The sequence below is a fragment of the Anthonomus grandis genome, chromosome 22 (assembly GCF_022605725.1).
Source record: "Anthonomus grandis grandis chromosome 22, icAntGran1.3, whole genome shotgun sequence".
NCBI classification, from domain to species: Eukaryota; Metazoa; Arthropoda; class Insecta; order Coleoptera; family Curculionidae; genus Anthonomus; species Anthonomus grandis.
The window spans coordinates 41189802-41208007 of NC_065567.1; the positions used below are offsets into that span (position 1 = coordinate 41189802).

The window sequence follows — 18206 nt, forward strand, 5'->3', positions numbered from 1 at the left end:
CTGAGAGTCTCTTGTAAACCTCTTTTTGCAGCTGAAAGAATTTTAACAGTTTTCTCACTCTTTATAATGGAAACTGGTACACTCATACATAAGTCCATAAGTCCACCATCCTGCACCAGTCATAATATTCATCAAGTAGGCAACTTATCTCTTCCAATCCTCACCTCCTCACTTACAAGAAACTCTCTTATTAGTCGTAAAATATTTAAATATGTTCCTTTTTCAATTAGGATTGTTTCAGACCTTAAAAAGTTTAGGAGAGAACTAAAGAAATTAATGTTACCAAAAGCTTACTACAGCATTGAAGAGTATTTTAACGACCCATTTTAATATTTAAAATTAATTATATGTCTGTTGATCAGATTTTTTTTAACTATTCTTGTTTTATATTGGTTCTTGCCTTTTCCTTTCTTCTTTTTTGGTTTTTTCTTTGATTATATAAAATATGCTTCTATGTACAATCAAAATCAATACTGTACTTTGTTTTTGTCCTGTATTCTGTATAACCAAATAAATACTAGGATTATAAATTCTAGGATTAGGAAGCTTTTAGCACAAGTTTGTAAACTTAGCAAATAAAGTATATTTTGACTTTGACTTGTTATGTAGTGTGATATTTTTCACAAGCTTATAATTTATTAAATATTTTCTATAATTACAATGTAAATGGATTCCATTGATAAATAAATAAAAAAATTTGTGAAAATTGGCCCTAGGATAAAGTCTATTGCATCTAAACATATTCTCATTAGTTCCACTATGAACTTTCATAAGCCCTACTATTGCCTCATAGTCAGATAGACAGGTATTGATAGTTTTGCACTGATTGTCATTTTGGTTAAAATTTTCTATCAGGTTGAGGTTTTAATGGTTGTAAAACATAATCCTGACAGCCCTTCATGATATATGCCAGAATGCCATCAGGACCTATTGCTTTATTAGCTTTAATCCTGCAGCTTCTTTAAAAATGTCATCCTTCTTGTCATTAATAAACTGTTTTACTTTACTTTAGAATATTTTATTTTTTGGTTATTAATTGGATATTATATTTATTGTTAGAATATATATTAATATTTGCCCTAAAAACTAAAGCAAAGTTAAAAGAAACTAAAGCAAGGGGAAATTCTTTTTGTGCTGCTTCAGTAATTCCCATATGGAAGTCATAGGAGAGAGAGGCCAAGTTACTGAGGTGTATTGAAGTTTAGATCGGACCAATGAGAAGTAGAGAGTTTTCAGGCAGCATATAGATAATGGACTAAAGTTATGAAAAACAAACCGAAGGTTACACATACCATCATTAGAAATTTCATTACATTGTGGTACAAATTACTCGTGAGTTAGTCATCAAATAAAACTTTAACAAGTCCTTCATGGCAGTGACGGAATCTAGAACAATGTCAGTAATAGTGCTTCCTGGATAAATTTTGAGAACAGGCAAATGAAATGTTTAAATATGTTTTAATGTTAAGTTACAAACCAGTATCCACTAACAAAAAGACAATACCATCCAGGTACCCCTGCAAGAGTTGGGCATGATATAGGGTCTTTACACCTTTAGAGATTTTAACGTCATCGGAAAAGGATGAGAAATTGGAATTGTGAATGACACCCCTCATTTATGTACTATTGTCATTATGTAGTATATTTGCATTCTTAACTTACATATAAGGCATGAGAAATTTTTGATAAGTTTTTCAGACTGCGTTTTGAAGAAACCGCCCGGGCGATCGGCAAAACTGGAGCTATGAGTACCCACAAAATACAGGATGAATCCAAAATTATTTCATCAAATACTTCAGTTGACTAAGAGGGTTTTCTATCAAAATTTCCCATATATATTAGGTAATAAGGTTTATACATAATTTATAAATTATTTCACTATTCACTAGGCTACTACTATGACCAAAAAAAGCTTACCTTTTGTTATTCAGGACAACTTTGATGAAGAAATTATTAATGACATTGCCTAAAATATAATTCAAATCCTAGGAGAGATTCAGAAACGATTTTTTTATTTCACTATTCAATATCATTCATCCTTTTTATTGCTACATCAACTACATCCGAACGTTATTAAAGATTAAAAATTAAAAACAAAAGAAATAAACAAATATTTGTAATTCAACAAATATTTTGAACTAGAGAGCCATGGAACAGGGTTGCCAAATTGTAAACAATGAAGGCGCCAAACGTGCCAATTTGAAAAACTGAAATGTGATTGGCCAAAGCCGATTTTTTGGCGGCTGCTTTTAGAGAGAGAAAATGTACACAGGACACATCGGTTAGCTGCTAGCAACCAAATCGAAAACGCAACATATGTCGGTTGCTAGGGATTAATCTGTCAGTGATTGCCCGTATATTTGATGATGGTGAAGAGTGAAGCCTGTATTTTCGACAAAAGAGATATGGGTCAATTTAGCCCTCACTGTGGAAGCCGTCCATATAAGACGCCACTAAAAAGCACCCGATTCCGTTCGTTTGACGTGAATGATAAGAATAACGACACGAATTTTCCCGCTTTTTTTGCGTTTGTTGGCTGGTTGTTTAACTTTCGTAAAAAAGCTCCAACTAATTTATAATAATATCCTTTATTTGCCAACAAAATCGTATACAGGACGACAAAGCAACGTCATACAAAGGAGGATCTAGCTCCCATAGGGTACATTAATTTTTCTTATCTAGAATTCATAGAGGCAATATACTTATATAAACAAAATAACAAAATTTAAAATAAATATTCTAAATATCTAACACAAGTTAAAATTATTATCCAAAAGTAAAATTATAAAAACATTTAATCTGCAACCAGTGGTAAACAGCTTTTTTAAATTGGACTGTAGATTCAATGCTTCTAATATCAGCAGGTAGCATTCTATAAGCCCTGATGGCCATATAATGAGAACCTCTTTCATAGTAAGCTGAATTATGCAATGGAATGCGGAGATCGCTTCTATGTCGTGTAATCATAGTCACATCCTCAGCGTACATTGCCCTATTCTCAACAAACAAATGATTGTGTCTCTTCACAAATAACACCAAGGAAGAAAAGTATAAGGAGGGAAGGGTGAGTATTTTTAGTTTGCAGAAGTAAGGTCTACAGGAAGTTCTGTAGGTCATGCCCAATAAACAACGAATGATACGCTTTTGCATTCTAAATATATCTAGAGCTCCTCTTGCAGATCCCCAGAAATAGATACCATATTGTAAGATCGACTGTACCTGTCCGAAATAAAATAGGCGAAGAGATACCTCAGACACTACATCCCTTAATCTTCTAATCAATCCGCACAAGCTAGCTAATCTGGAATAAAGGTTTTTAATATGTTTCTCCCAATTTAAATTGGGGTCAATGTGTATTCCTAAGAATTTAATACTATTGGCTACAGGGATTGACTGCCCACCAGACCACACAAGTAGAGATTCTGAGACAATATTGGCCTTCGAAAAATTAATCAACCCCGTTTTACCAGAGTTCAAAGACAACTTACTGTCCAGACACCAGGTCCTCATGCGCTCCACTGCAGATGAGCAGCCCCGTGAAAGATCTGCCACTGTCTTTCTGGCAACTATAACTGATGTGTCGTCGGCGAATTGACAAATCATATCAGAAGGGAACAGCTCAGGCAAGCCATTGACATATAATAGGAAGAGCACAGGTCCCAAGATTGAGCCCTGAGGCACACCTCTTCCTATAATTTGAGGGCGGGAAAACGTTGGTGAGCCGGAATGTGTCACACAAACTATTTGTTCTCTTTGCTCTAGATATGAACTGAGTAATTTAGACGCTGCACCCCTGATGCCATACCGTTCCAGGATGTCCAGCAGTAAAGAATGGTCAACCGTGTCAAACGCCTTAGACAAATTGAAATACAGTCCAGCTACACTGGCCTTTCTCTCAAGATTCTCCATAATATATTGTATTGCACTATAAATGGCCATTTCCGTCGATCTTTTCGGAACGAATCCGTATTGGTGTTTATTTATTATTTGATGGTGAGTTAAATAATCCATAACTATTTGATAGATAACCCTTTCAAACACCTTCGATATGGATGGTAATACGGATTCCGGCCGATAGTTGGCAATATTCGTTTTTTCTCCCTTCTTAAAAACAGGCACTACTTTTGCCCGCTTAAGAGCAGAAGGAAAAATTTGGGTAGAAAGACTCTCATTGATCACATTGGAAATGGGTCTGGCTAAGTGAATCCCAACAAACTTTAAGACGAATACCGGAATTTCATCCAAGCCAGAGGAAAATTTATTTGGAAGGTTATCTTAAAGATATCCTGAGAATTAACAGGATTGAGAAATATGGTTGGATAATCATTATGCAAGTCATGTATATTGAAGTTACAGCTTTGTTGATGGTCAAGAGTAAAATGTTTAGCAAATAATTCGGTGATTAAAGCTGGGTTTTCAATGGACTGACAATCTTCCCTTAAAACAATATTGTTGTTAGTTTTATTTTTACCTGACTCAGATTTTATGATTGACCATGCTGATTTTATCTTGTTTTTTGAGTTTTGGATTTTGTTATCATTTATAGACTTTTTATAAGAGGAGATGTAACGTCGATATTGTTTTCTTTCATGTTTGTATGTAACGTAGTGTTTCCTAGAATTAGTATATTTGTACCAAACATAAAGATCTTTTATGTAGTTTGAATATCTTTTTATGTCTGGTGTAATCCAGGTTGGCTTCTTATTTTTCAACCTAGTCGTACATATTGGAAAAGCCAAATCAAAATAATAGAAGAGAATACGAAAGAAAGTATTATATTTTCCTTCAACTTGGATCGATTATCGCGATTATACTGAACTTTCCTTTGTTTCTTTGTGAAATATTGACCATATTGTTGTTTATAGTGTTTTAAAATAATACCTGAAAAGTTTATTTTTAAACACTATATTACCATAGACAAGTACTAGAAGTTCAGTGTTACAGTGAGAGCTGGAAATTAGTGAATGCTAATAATAAGTAACGTACTGTAGTTGGGTCGGGTTGAGCCTAGAATTTGTATATGTATTTTATAAATTACAAATTCTTACATATTTTATTTGTCATTGAATAATTTTCAGCTTTCACGCTGAAACGTTACACATTCTCTGTTTGATCTGTTTCCTAAATTTGCATCGAAATTTGATTATGTACGAATCTAAGGGCTTTAAAGTTGATATTAATATAAATTATAGGTTGATGGATGTAATTGAAGATTTGGTGGACGCAAAGATGTGGCAGAGAGTTTTGAAGTTGGAAAGACCAGATAACTACCAAGATAAAGTGATAGTAAAAGCTCATAAAATGGCAGAAAAAATGGATATGGCAAATATGGTAACTGAAATAGGATTTGGACGGTTTCAGGTAAAAAATGCAAAAGAACAATTTTATAATGTTTCCCTAAATGAAGTCTGCGACGTTGGTTGCAAAACATTGTATTGTAAATTATGTAAGATCTGTTTTCATCGCTACACATGTGAGTGTCCACAATATTGCATTAAAACAACAATATGCAAACACATACATTTAATATGTTTATACGAGCAAACGAAAGGAAGCGATTCTGTTTTAGGTGATGACGCTGAACTCCTTGGGGAATGTTCTTCCAATAATATTGAATACTGTAGAAATTGAAACGTTTGTTAATGAGAAGACGACTGAAAATCAACAAGTAGCAGTCCAACCATTGAACAAGCAAACAACAAGAGAAATTGAAATTGAGAGCGTATCAAACTTTTTCAGATCTTTAAATGATGAAACTTATGATAAGTAAGTTATCTTTTTATAAAATTATATAAGATTAACATATACCTGTAAATGTCTGGATGCATGAGACAACTGACATCAATGAGGGAACAGGTAAATAAGACAAATACAGGTAAACGAAAAATAGACAAACAAGTTTATTTTCCATCAAAAAAGAAGGAGCAGTAAATAAAAATAATAAATTGTATATTTTGTTCTATTTATTATTATTTTTTTTATATAATAGTAGGTATATTTTTATAGGTTTAAGTATATAAGTATATGTGTATTATAATTTTTTATGTAAGTTTTAGGCAAATATTTGAAAAAACATTACCTATCTCATAAGTTTTTTGAAGTTTCTTCTTATGAGTATTAATCGAAACTGCGGATTGTAAATTAATATTTCAGCATAAAATAATAAGTTTCTGTTCAAATCAGTCATATATATGTCTTTGCAGCATTTATAAAATAAAACTTTTAAGATATGGTACGTTTATTATATAACTAATTAAATCCATTGTGTTTTCACTTACCAAATAATACCTCTCTACCTAGGTATAAAAGTTATTTAAAAAAATAGGTACTTATTTCAAAAAGATTAATAACATTTATATATTTAAGATTAAAATTAAAGTACAATACTACAATATTTTATAAATTTTGTTTTCCATATTTTTTCTAAATATACAATACCCTATTGTTTAAGTTGGGCTTTTCCTTTTAATATGTCCACATATAGAGAATTTCAAAAAATAATAGTTATTTGTATAACAAAAGGGAGCAAAGTGCATAATTTCCTTACGTGGATGAAGTTTGATCCAGCAAAAGCATCCACAGTGAGGAAATGACACTGCTCCTACAGTATTCATATAATTTTTTCTACTTCCATTCTTATTAATTAGCACAATTTAATGTAAAAAATTTATTTTATAAAAAATAATAAGCAAGATATAGTCAAATAAAAAAATTCAATTAGGCAGGGAAATAAAATTAAAAATTTTCTTATAAGGTAGTAGAAAAATAAATTTTTCAAATAACACTTTCTCAAAAATAAACTATAGTAATTTTAAATAATATCCAAAATCAAATAAATCCATGTCCAAAGAAATTTTACAAAATATTTATTAAAAAAAAAATAATTCAATTTCCATTCCATTGGATCGTTCAACCAAACTGCATTTTTTTGATACTTACATTAGGGCATTATGTATAAAATTAATAATTCAATTTTCTTGTTTGCATCCTTTATTTATATTTAATTTATTTAAAGAATCAATAATTATTATTATTCCAGAAACGCTATTTTTTATTTTAATTAAATTATTATTCCATTAATTATTATTACATTAATTCTTATTGCCAGAAACCGCTGCTTCTAGCAACAAACATTGCTGTTTTGTTGGTTGCTTGCCAATCCCGCCATTCAAATAATATTTAAATATCCGATTAGGAGTTTCCTTTATAGAAAAATAAATAAGAAGTATTTGTAAAACACTTCACTTAACTGTCGGTTTATAATTTCAAACGGTGGTTCGGGCAGCTCAACCGACAGTTCGACCTTCGGTTGACGTTTATAATACGTTTGAAGTCTAGCAACTAAGACGGAACTTAGGGCTATCCAGATTGATTCCCATTAATCGATATTGTAGGGTGTAGAATAAGCATTAATAATCTATATCGTATAAATATTATTGTAATTTATATTATGCCTTCTCTACCCTACGACTACCTTGAGCAGTTTATAGAAACAATATGCATGCATGATGAAATTCTTTTAATCAAAAACTTATTATTATGGATGACTTTAATGTTCCTCTATATGGTATAAATGAATTTGACACCAAGGCTGCACTGATTGACTCTTTTTTAAATATTCTGGGCCTAAAACAATTAAACATTGTAAAAAATGTTATGGGGCGCACATTGGACTTGGTAATTTCAAATATCGATTTCGAAATCTCTGAAACAAGCAGACCCCTGTCAAGAGTCGATCATTATCACCCCCCCCTTACTTATCAACATTGACAATTTAATTATGGAAAAATCGTCTCCTTTTGGGTTGTGCAAAACTGCTCCTAAGGCGTTTAACTTTCGTAAGGCAAATTTTCCTCTTCTATATGAATTAATCTTGAGTATCGATTGGAAGCAATTGTTTGAATGCACAGACGTTAACAAAGCCTGTGACATTTTGTATAACTTAATTAATAATGTTTTTAAAACCACTGTACCATTAAAAATAAATCGGAAAGGAAGATATCCCCCTTGGTACACTTCTGAGATCATTCGCTTAATTGAAAATAAAGAATTAGCTTACAAAAAAATATAAAAAACACAACTAACTATTACTATGAAATATTTCGAAATGCCAGACTAACTCTTAAAACACTACTTGATAGTACATTTCTAAATTATTTACGTCAATTACAAAATAATATCCACGCTGACAGTTCTCAGTTTTGGACATACATACAGATGAAGAAGAGCGACTCCAGAATACCAGGTGTGGTGAAAGATGGCAATAATGAGTTCTCGGATCCCAAGTCAATAGTCGAGGCTTTTGCTAATTTTTTCTAGAGCGTTTTCATTGATTCAGATGCAAGCAACTTTGTTACTCATACTTTACTGCATAATCAAAACACAGTCTTAATTAATCCTGTTCAAGAGTCCGATATAATCGAAGCATCCAAAAAACTCAAAAACAGATTAACATGTGGTACCGATTCTATTCCAAGCTTTTTAGTTAAAGACTGCGTTACACCTTTAGCTCACATTTTTATCTTATCCATTCAAACAGGTTCGTTTCCGTCTTGTTGGAAGATCGCGCGAGTTATTCCAGTTTTTAAAAAGGGCGACAAGTCAGAACTTAGAAACTATAGACCGATATCAATTCTATGCAATTTTTCTAAGCTTTTTGAAATTTTGTATGAAGTATACACAAACAATTACACGCACAAGTAAGTACACTAATATCGCCCGATCAACATGGTTTTATGGAACGAAGATCATGTATCACTAATCATTTGATATATTGATATACTGATATATTTATATGGCTAGAGGCTGTATGACTATAAGACTCACATTTTGCCCAGGATAAGAAATGAAGTACATCGTCGATGTATGTTTTAATGGGGATACATATTTTTTAAGAGAAAACTACCTTTAATCCTCCTTACCCAAGGCCCCTTAGTATTTGTCATTGTATTTATGACAATGTCAAAAAAAAATTAAAGAACTCGTAGTAAAGAAAATAAAAATGCGAAAAATAAGATTTCGAAAGGCTGCCCATGTTGCTATGGGTAGAAGTAATGATTTAATATTCTAGGACCATAAAGCATTTAGTGGTAGCTTTCAAACGATGTATCGCATGACTCCCCCTTCTATTTAATTTTATTTTTGAAGTCTTGCAAAATTGAGCTAGGGACCAAAAAGTGGCATTTAGGTTGCTAATGATGTATGCCAATTTTCAAGTTTTGATATAAACGCATTCAAAAGTTAAGAGGCGGAAGGGACAATTAAAAGCCGCACTGTAACACAAAAATGTATTTATAAAAATGATAGGATCAGGTAAAAATGACCTTGAAAAAATTGAAGAAACTAACAAACGTATGTTTAGAGATCTTGCCCTGCTTTTCCAGAGCCTCCAAAGATCACGGTTTAACCTTAAATCAAAATAAATGTTAGGCTCTGTAAAAATTGATGTATAGATTGGATGTTAACTTAAGATTTCGAGAACATATTGACAATTGCATTAACAAGGTTTTTGTTAACCTTTAAATTATTTTACAGTCAAAGATATCTACCTTGACTTCCGCGTCTTCCTTCACCCAGTCAACATGTGGTTGTTCTCGTCCTTTCCTATCCTACGGATTCCTTTCCTTAACCCTTTCCTACCCCTTGCCGTTAGTACAACGTGCATTTCAGAATTAAACCTTGTGAAAGTTACTATCCCACTTCCGCGTTATCCTTCATCCCATCAACACGTGGTTGTTCCTCCTTCCTATCCTTTAAATCCCTTTTCCAGACCCTTCCCAATCCCTTGCCGGTGGTAGCCAATCCTATTCACACCGGTAACCAGGCCGGATGTTGCCGGACGCATCGTGGGGGAGGCGACATCGTGCATTGAAATATTGAAAAGTTTCGATTGTGATTGATAATTTAATATAGTGAAAGTGTCGATTCGGGGAACAGGGTACATACCCGACGGTTTTCCCGAATCTCAAATTGTGAATGTGTAAAATGATGTTTTGAAAAGAAGAAATTGAAGAAGAAGAAAAAGAAAGAAATTTGAAAAGAAAGAAATTGTGCTGGCAATTGCCTCGTAGCAGCGCCATCAAGTGAACAAGAACAAGATATCTACCTAATAAAGCCTTGTGGCAATCGAAGCAAAGTGCATTCAATACATCCAGAATTTAGCGGGTTAAGAAGGGTGGGAAGACTTTTCTTCACAAATGAAAATGCCAATATTTCTGATGTTTACATGAAAAACAATGAAAATAAACGAACGAAATGAAAACAAAATTGTTAGGTATTTTCTTAATTTTACATTTTATCATCATTTTTCGTTCAAAATTGCTTATGTAACCACCATTTGTACCATATTCTTTCTGATTCAGCATTAAAAAATAGTGGTTTTCATTTAAAAAACATACTGATGACGCCATATCTTTTTTTTAGGTCACCGTGTATATTTAATTTCCCCGTAGAAAAACTACTAAAAACTACTACCTAAACCCAATATTAAAATCGACGGGTTCAAGCATTTTTTAAGAAACTGTCCATTTCATTTTTATTGAATTTATCCGCTACTTTACGGATGCACTGTATAGTAGCCGTCAAATTTAACTGTTAATTTAAAAAAAAGGTTATCAGGAGCTGTGAGTAAAGCTTCAAAATAAAAAAATACGCGTTGTCTTTAATACTTCACCTTAGAAAACTAAATATGATCTCTCATAAAATTAATGAAGTTCATTGTTTGATATTATACAATGGTTTCTTCCGGGCTAGCATCATATGGCTCTTGTCGGTCTTTTAAAATGTCGTACTGTCGAGATTTGGCGCCATCTTTTTATCATTCTGGGTCGCATCTAGGTCCTTGAATTTTGACCTCTCGGAACATGGGGAATGACGGAACGGGGTAAGGTTTGGTTCCTTGTATTTATAAGATCTAGGTGTGATGGTATGTAGTGTAGCTGGTCTTTTACATTGTTTTAGGATTGTTTATGAGTTATGACTTATTTGGCTATGAGAAGATACTAAGAGAGAAAAAAAACGGGCCAGTTTTGAGTTTAGTTTTTCTAACATCCCATCAGGCAAACTTATTAGATTCAAGACGTTTGTATTCTTAATATTCAACTCGGGACGTTTCAAATGAGTTCCTAAAAGTTCATTGGTTAAACATGTCAAATAGAAGACTTCTGTACCTTAGTACTTTTTTCCCTTATTAAATCAAAAATGAAATATTCCATGGACTAAGCTAAATTTTTTTAAATCTACCAAACTACTTATAAATTGTCAAATATCTATAGAATAAATGTAATAAAAAAATTGTATATGACACAATATAGAACAAATAAAAAAAATCACAACAAATAGTAGAGAAAAACTCAAAGATATTCATTAGAATGCTATAGTCCACCGCACAGGGCATCATTAAGGAATTCCGCAATGTTATAATAAGCTTTCCCCAAAAGCAATACTTTTGCTCCCCTTCTACATATTCGAAGACCTAATACTCAAGGGAAGATATTAAAGGCTTTCTTGGCAAAGTAATCAAAAGACTTTTTTACCAAAGTGCCCCGTAGAATCATTAATTGAATATTATTCACTTGCCTAGTAACATATGGTTAAGTGGGGACAAGTGAATTAGAATACTACTTATAGACTAGGCAAACACTTTCAAGAAAATACAAGCATGGAATAGTCAAAATATTTGATTGTGACGAGAGGTGCATGGCAACATTTCTGGACCTCAGTAAAGAGTTCGACACTGTGACACATGATATTCTGTTAAAAAAACTGGAAAATATTGGGATTCAAGGGATCCCCTACAACCTTTTTTAAAAGTCACATTAACCAAAAAACACAAAGCACCAAAATAAATGGATGTGTCAGTTTGCCTAGGTTGGTAGAATATGGTGTGCCACAGGGAACTGTCCTTGGACCAGTATTGTTCTCTATATATGTTAATGAGTTGTTGCAGTTGTTACCTAATGTTGGCATGGTGTGTTTTGCAGATGCTACCGCAATAATGATTAAGGAAAAGTCTTGGAAGGATGTAAACACTGTTGCTTGGTTTAAATTATTTATCACTAAACTCAGAAAAGTCAAGCTTTTTATGCTTTTCTGTAGATTCAAGAACATGAAGCACATTAAAAGAGATTAAATTACATAAAAACGACTGTGCCATAACTGAACTTAACCATTACTGCGGAACAAGTAAGACCATCCTGAAACCTCTTATGATTACTCAAAAATATGTTCTGAAGTAATGTTTAAAAATCAAAAATGTATTCCTCGGATATGTTATTCAGAGAAGCTAGATTGTTGTAAGTTAATCAAATTTACTTGAAAGCAGTGGTTAGGCTTCTGTGTAAGAATCCACACTACTTGCATTTCAGATCTCACAATCAGAACACTAGACAAGCTTTAAATAAGAATGTAACTATCCCAAAGACCACAAAAACTAGTTTTTGTTCACATTAAATGTTTTTAAAAAACTTTAACATATACCTCAGCAAAAAATCTATAATCAACTTCCCATAGAACTCAGAAATAAACCCTATAACAAAATTAAAAGTAGAATCCACGACTGGATATTAGATGATAATGTCACTTGGTTAGTATGATACACATAGTACTGTTTATTTTTCTTCCTGTTTTTTTTCCCTAATTTAATTTAATTTTATTTTTTGCTTTTGTTTATATATTATTTTCTATTTATAAAAATTGTTTTTATTTTAATTAATTAATTTGGATAAACAGGAAATGCACACACAATATTTTTAAAATACCATTGTGCATTGGGTATTCTTAGCGATTAAGCAGTTGTTATTTTGTAATATAATGTATGAATGTATTATCTGCTGAATATATATTATTATTATGAATATATTATTTTATGCCATAAAACTTGATTTACAAGACTGCATAAGTCATTTTAACTATGAAGCTTAGGGGCTGTTTCTGTAAATTAAATATTGAAGAAAAACTTGTTGTTCTACAATAACCCCAGAATGCTATTCCATAAGCAATGTGAGATTAAACTAAGAAGTGAACAGATCTCAGTACAAGTAGGTCTAAGTGATTAAAAAGCACTCCCAAAAAGACAGGTTTACCGAAAGAGCCCTAAATTGTTTCTCAAATTTTAAATTATCATCAATTGTGAGATCCAGGAATTTAGCACTTAATTAAAGAGGTGTTAGGTACAGAATATTTGAAGTTACACATTAGTCTTTGCTTTGTTATAGGATAGTTTATTACTATGAAAACAAGTGTTCTGATTGAAAGTAAGTCAGTATTAATTATTTGTTCAAGTACCTCAACATTGATAATTCACAGAAAAATGTTTCATTCTGAAAATATCAAAAAAAAGCTATTTTTGTTATCCCCAAACACAAAACCTTTTTTTTTATAACACTATAAAGTTATACAACTATTTGCCAGAAAATATAAAGGAATAACTAACAATGACGGGCACAGATCTGTGTTGAAATCTATGATCTTTCAAAATCAGATAGAAGAGGTAGTCTTACCCACTACTAATCTTTCTACCTACTTCCCATACTCTGGTAACGTTAATATTAATATTATAATTCTTTGAATGTTGGTTATTTTTTTCTCTAATTATTTTTTAAATAGATAGATAAGATAATTGTATTATCTAAATGGTGAACCTTATAAATCAAATAAAAAAATAATTCATTTATTATTATTAAAGTCACATTTGTATCATCATATTTTATTAGTGGTAATATTTATATATAATTTCATTAGTGTATGAAATAGAACTTAGAATGGACACTAGTTGCACACCCTGTATAATGTTTTTTTTGGTCCAAGATACCTAAGATAGATCTTCCCTGTGAGTTTATTTCAATGACTCTCCATTGCCCATTAGTTAAATATGATTTGCATAGTTGTAATGTTGATCCCCTTATGCCATATTTTTCCATTTTATCAAGAGGCAGGATATGATCAATAAATAGTGTTAAAACCTTTGATAGGTCCAAACACAAAGCCAATACTTGCTTAGTATTTAATGATTTAAATTCAAATTTATTCAAAAAAATACATGTTTACAGAAAAATAACAGCAATAGTGTATTTATTTTCTGTCCTGGTTGTAAACAACTTACATAAAACTAACAAATGAAAACAATATTCTTTAAAGGAGACAATTATTGAGAAAGTACCTGAACATAGGAATTCCTATGTGCGTTTACATATATCCTAGATATTTTGTTAAACAGTTTTAAGTTATTTATTGATCTTATTATAATTGGCAACAAATTATAAAATTTCGGGGCTACATAATTAAGAAACCTAAGGTGAATTGTTTTATTGTTTTTAACACTGTCTGTCTTCTGTTGTGGTTGTGTTTTAAAATAATTGTTATATATACTGTTGTTTACTGTATATATAGCAATGATATATCATAGATTATTTTTAAAATATAATTTTGAATTATTTTTAATGATTTCAAATCAGATTGATATGCTCCACGCCATATTATAAAGCCATACCTAAGTAATTCTAATTTTTTTTTCTTAATGATTTATGTATAGTATGAGTAATTTTCTGTTTAAAAATTCTTGAAGAATATAGAATTTATGAATGAGTCTTCGAATTTTACTTGTCAAATAATCTAACTGTTGTGTGCACTTAAAATATTCATTAATCACAATTTTCCCATATTTTACATTTGACAGAGCTTTAATTTCGAGGTCTGGGCTTATTTGGCTAATCAAGTTATATTTTGCCTAATTTATTTAAATCTAGCCATTGTTTTATCACATCCATTCCATTTATTACCTTCCCTGACCTCATCCCATAAAATCCTAGAAAAGATCAATGTTGTATCGGCAACATATGATATAATTTTACCATTTATGTTTAACCCCAATAGTGAATTAATGTTTGTTATAAAAAAGATATAGCTTGTTAAATTGTTTCCTGTGGAATACCTATTTTAATATTCAGTGAAAAAGTTATTTGACATATTGTTTCCTATTACTTATATAACTATCAAGAACCTCGAGTGCTGGACCTCTTACACCATATTGTTCCAAAGAGTTAATCAATTGGTTGATGAGGAACAGTGTCAAAGGCCTTTTAGAAGTCAAGGAAAATAGCCAAGCATTTTCTGTTTTCATTTTGATTATTAATAATTTCTCAAGTCAGGCTGTATATGGCATCATTTGTACTACAATTTTTAATAAATCCAAAGTGTTTATACAAAAGGATTTTAAATGTTCAGCCTGACTTATGGTTTGAAATTATTAAGGACTGTTTGAATAAATCTGGAACTATACTTGTTTTAAAAAGAAAAATGCTATTATAGTTTTAAGAGGCAGGTAAATCACTGTAATTGTTGACTTCCCTTTATAAAACCCATTTTGTTGATCAGTTAATAAGTGATTTACTTCCAGAGAGTGAATTAGAGATTAAATTGTAATAATATTAGTCTGTAGTTTTCAATATTTCCTTCTCATTTTTTTTATGAACAGGTAAAAAGTACAGGTATTTTTTAGTAGTTATTGGCATGTGTTCAAAGTTTAGCTATTAATATTGTAGATGTTTTTGATATTGAAACTGGGATTTTATCACTACTAACAGATTTTTCTTATTTTTTAAAGACAGGGTGCAGTTGTCCACTTCTTTTTGATCAACTTTTCAGGCACATGAATAATAATAAACATCAATAATAATGCTGCTATTATTGATGTTTATTAGATATAGATCTGCTTGTTTATTTTAGCTGCCCTCTTATATATTACTCAATTTCTATTCATTTAGATTTTTTCGATCACAAATTAAAATAATTAAATATTTCCAATAACTTTAAAAAATTATATATTTTATTGGCATTTTTATTAAAATAACTAAAAACTGGTCAAGTAATATCAATTGATACAAGGGCATAGCGCTCTTACAGTAAACATTTACAAAAAACCCTTATTGCGGCGTAATGCGCAAAATGTATTTGACCAAATTGAAAATCCGGAATATAATAACTGATAATCTATATTAGTATAATATGGTTAGATTCTGCAAACAAAGTCGTATATTAAAAAGATAAAGACGAAATCGACAAGACTAGAGGTCTCATCTTCGTAGAGAGGGCAAAATGGCGGATAAATCGTGTAGCAAATACTGCGCAGAATAAAAAAATTTATTTTATTTTTTACCTGCTAGGTTACATCGGGGCGCAAACAGGAACATAAGAAAACCTTACAATTTTAGGAAATGAAACGACTTACCTTTTAAAATTAATCGAGCTGTAAGATGCGAAAAACCTTTTATTAATTACGGAAAGATACGCGCCGAATTTCTAAAAACTGGGAGAAAACACAATAACGATAATAACAAACTGAATGTCAATTGTTTAACAAAACACAAATTTTGGCGGGATATTTTAGCCCGACAGTAGGCCGTGGCGCGTGTGTGTAATGCGCGTCCAATCGAGGTCAGCAACAAAATCGAGAACGCGGTCGTTTGCCAGCAACCTATAGTCCGCGCCCGCTGTTATTTAATCGTTATAATGCCCGTATGTTCTAAAATTCCGAGGAAATTTTAATAGTTTTTTTGTACAATTATAAACAATAAATAAGTAAATTGATATAATTTTAGCGTTATCTTTTTAAGCACTTAAATAATTGTAATTTGGCGTCAATAATTTGAGCTTACGTTGATAGGTGAAGCCATAATACTCACAAATGAAACGTGCGCAAGTCCACTGGTTTCTACATTAACATGAATATTGCCTAAGTCCGCGCTTTCAATGTTTATATCAAAGTGTATTTAAAACTGATTCGTTTTTTTTTCATAGTTTTTCATCAAGAGAGGATAATTTTTATAAACTTATTGGTAAAGCGAGTCGCCAAATACTTCAGGTAAGTATAGAAATGTACCATCAAACTAATTATGCATATTTAATATCGGTTTTTTAAGACCTATACCCTATACATCTTAACAGGTGTTACGCATTTTTCATTGCTAGATGGATTGGAGTTACGCTCTTTTCATTCTTAAAAATAGCATAATAATTATCTTAGTTTAAAATAGTTTTTCTCGTCTTTTTTTTGACCTTTTTTGGAGCACTTTTCATATGACGCTGACGTTATGGAAGTTATAAATCTGTACCAACCAAGGTTTTTTTGTGAGAATGAATTAAATGGTCAAATGTTAAAGAAATAAACTTCTAAAACTCGCAATGGATTTTAATAAAAATTTGTAAAAAAGTCTAAAACTAATATTTACATCTTTTTATAGAAGTTCTACAAACAAAAATTTTTTCGTTATAGGTTAAATGTGAAGCTAGCGTCCGATGCTATAACTTCCGAAACTCCCAAAGAATTTAGTTAAAACTTTGTCCTGACATCGATTTAAGATTATTGCAAACCTGTACAAGCGAAAGTTTTTTGGTAAAAAGTTATTGAATTTGTAGATATTAAAAAATATAAACAGCTATAACTCCCAAAGGATTTCGATATAACTTTGTTTTATTAAACTGGAGCATTGTGACCATTCGTTAAGTGTGAATTAAAACACTTTCATGCACAAAAAAAAATTAACCGATTAATTTTTACACACACTACTAAACGCGATCACTTACTACTACTAAAAATATTTATTTACTACAAAGAATGAATAAATTATCGAAACAGTGGGCTGCCAAGGCAGTTATGCATATAGGTCTACTGATGGACCCATCATGCCCCACCGCGGGTTACCAGAGCCCAACGGCCTTAGAGAAACCGATAAGGCTCTTTGGTCTAAAGGACTTAAAGTCACTCGGTACACTGAAAGTGTTACCCAAGTATTTGAACCTGGCGCGCGTGAGTGCTGGGCACTCCCCGACTACATGGTCAACGGTTTCATCGTCCTCACAGCACCATCGGCATTCCGGGTTGTCCGCAATACCGATAGTATGGAGATGACTTCTTAAGTGCCAATGACCGGTTAAAATACCTGTCACTAGCCCAATTTCGCGTCTTTTTAGGCGTAGTAGATTTTTGGTGAGACTCAGTCTATCTTCGGTGGGTCCACTTGTCCAGCAGACCCTTCATTGACGCGATCGCAACGCATTTGGCGATACCAACTATGGGTTCCGGCCCCATCGGCACATTCGCGAATCCCAGTCTGGCAAGAGAGTCCGCTTCCTCATTATTTGCATGGCCTGCGTGGCCAGTTACCCAGATGAGCTGGACCCTGCAGCCAACCTGCACCAGTTTTTCCAGG

At 32.0% G+C, this 18206-nt stretch overlaps 1 protein-coding gene across 6 annotated transcripts in view; it reads right to left on the reverse strand.

Moving 5' to 3' along the window:
• LOC126748540 (serine/threonine-protein kinase ULK3-like) overlaps positions 1-16399 on the reverse strand; it is a 57656-nt gene extending 41257 nt beyond the window's left edge. For 3 of the 6 annotated variants that reach the window (XM_050457856.1, XM_050457850.1, XM_050457852.1), the window contains exon 1: positions 16226-16399. The gene's annotated coding sequence lies outside the window, so the exon portion shown is untranslated. Of the gene's footprint in view, positions 1-1917; positions 2125-16225 lie in introns of those variants that run through there. The other 3 variants (XM_050457853.1, XM_050457849.1, XM_050457855.1) reach the window with 2 other exon arrangements.
• Positions 16400-18206: the final 1807 nt, after the last annotated feature.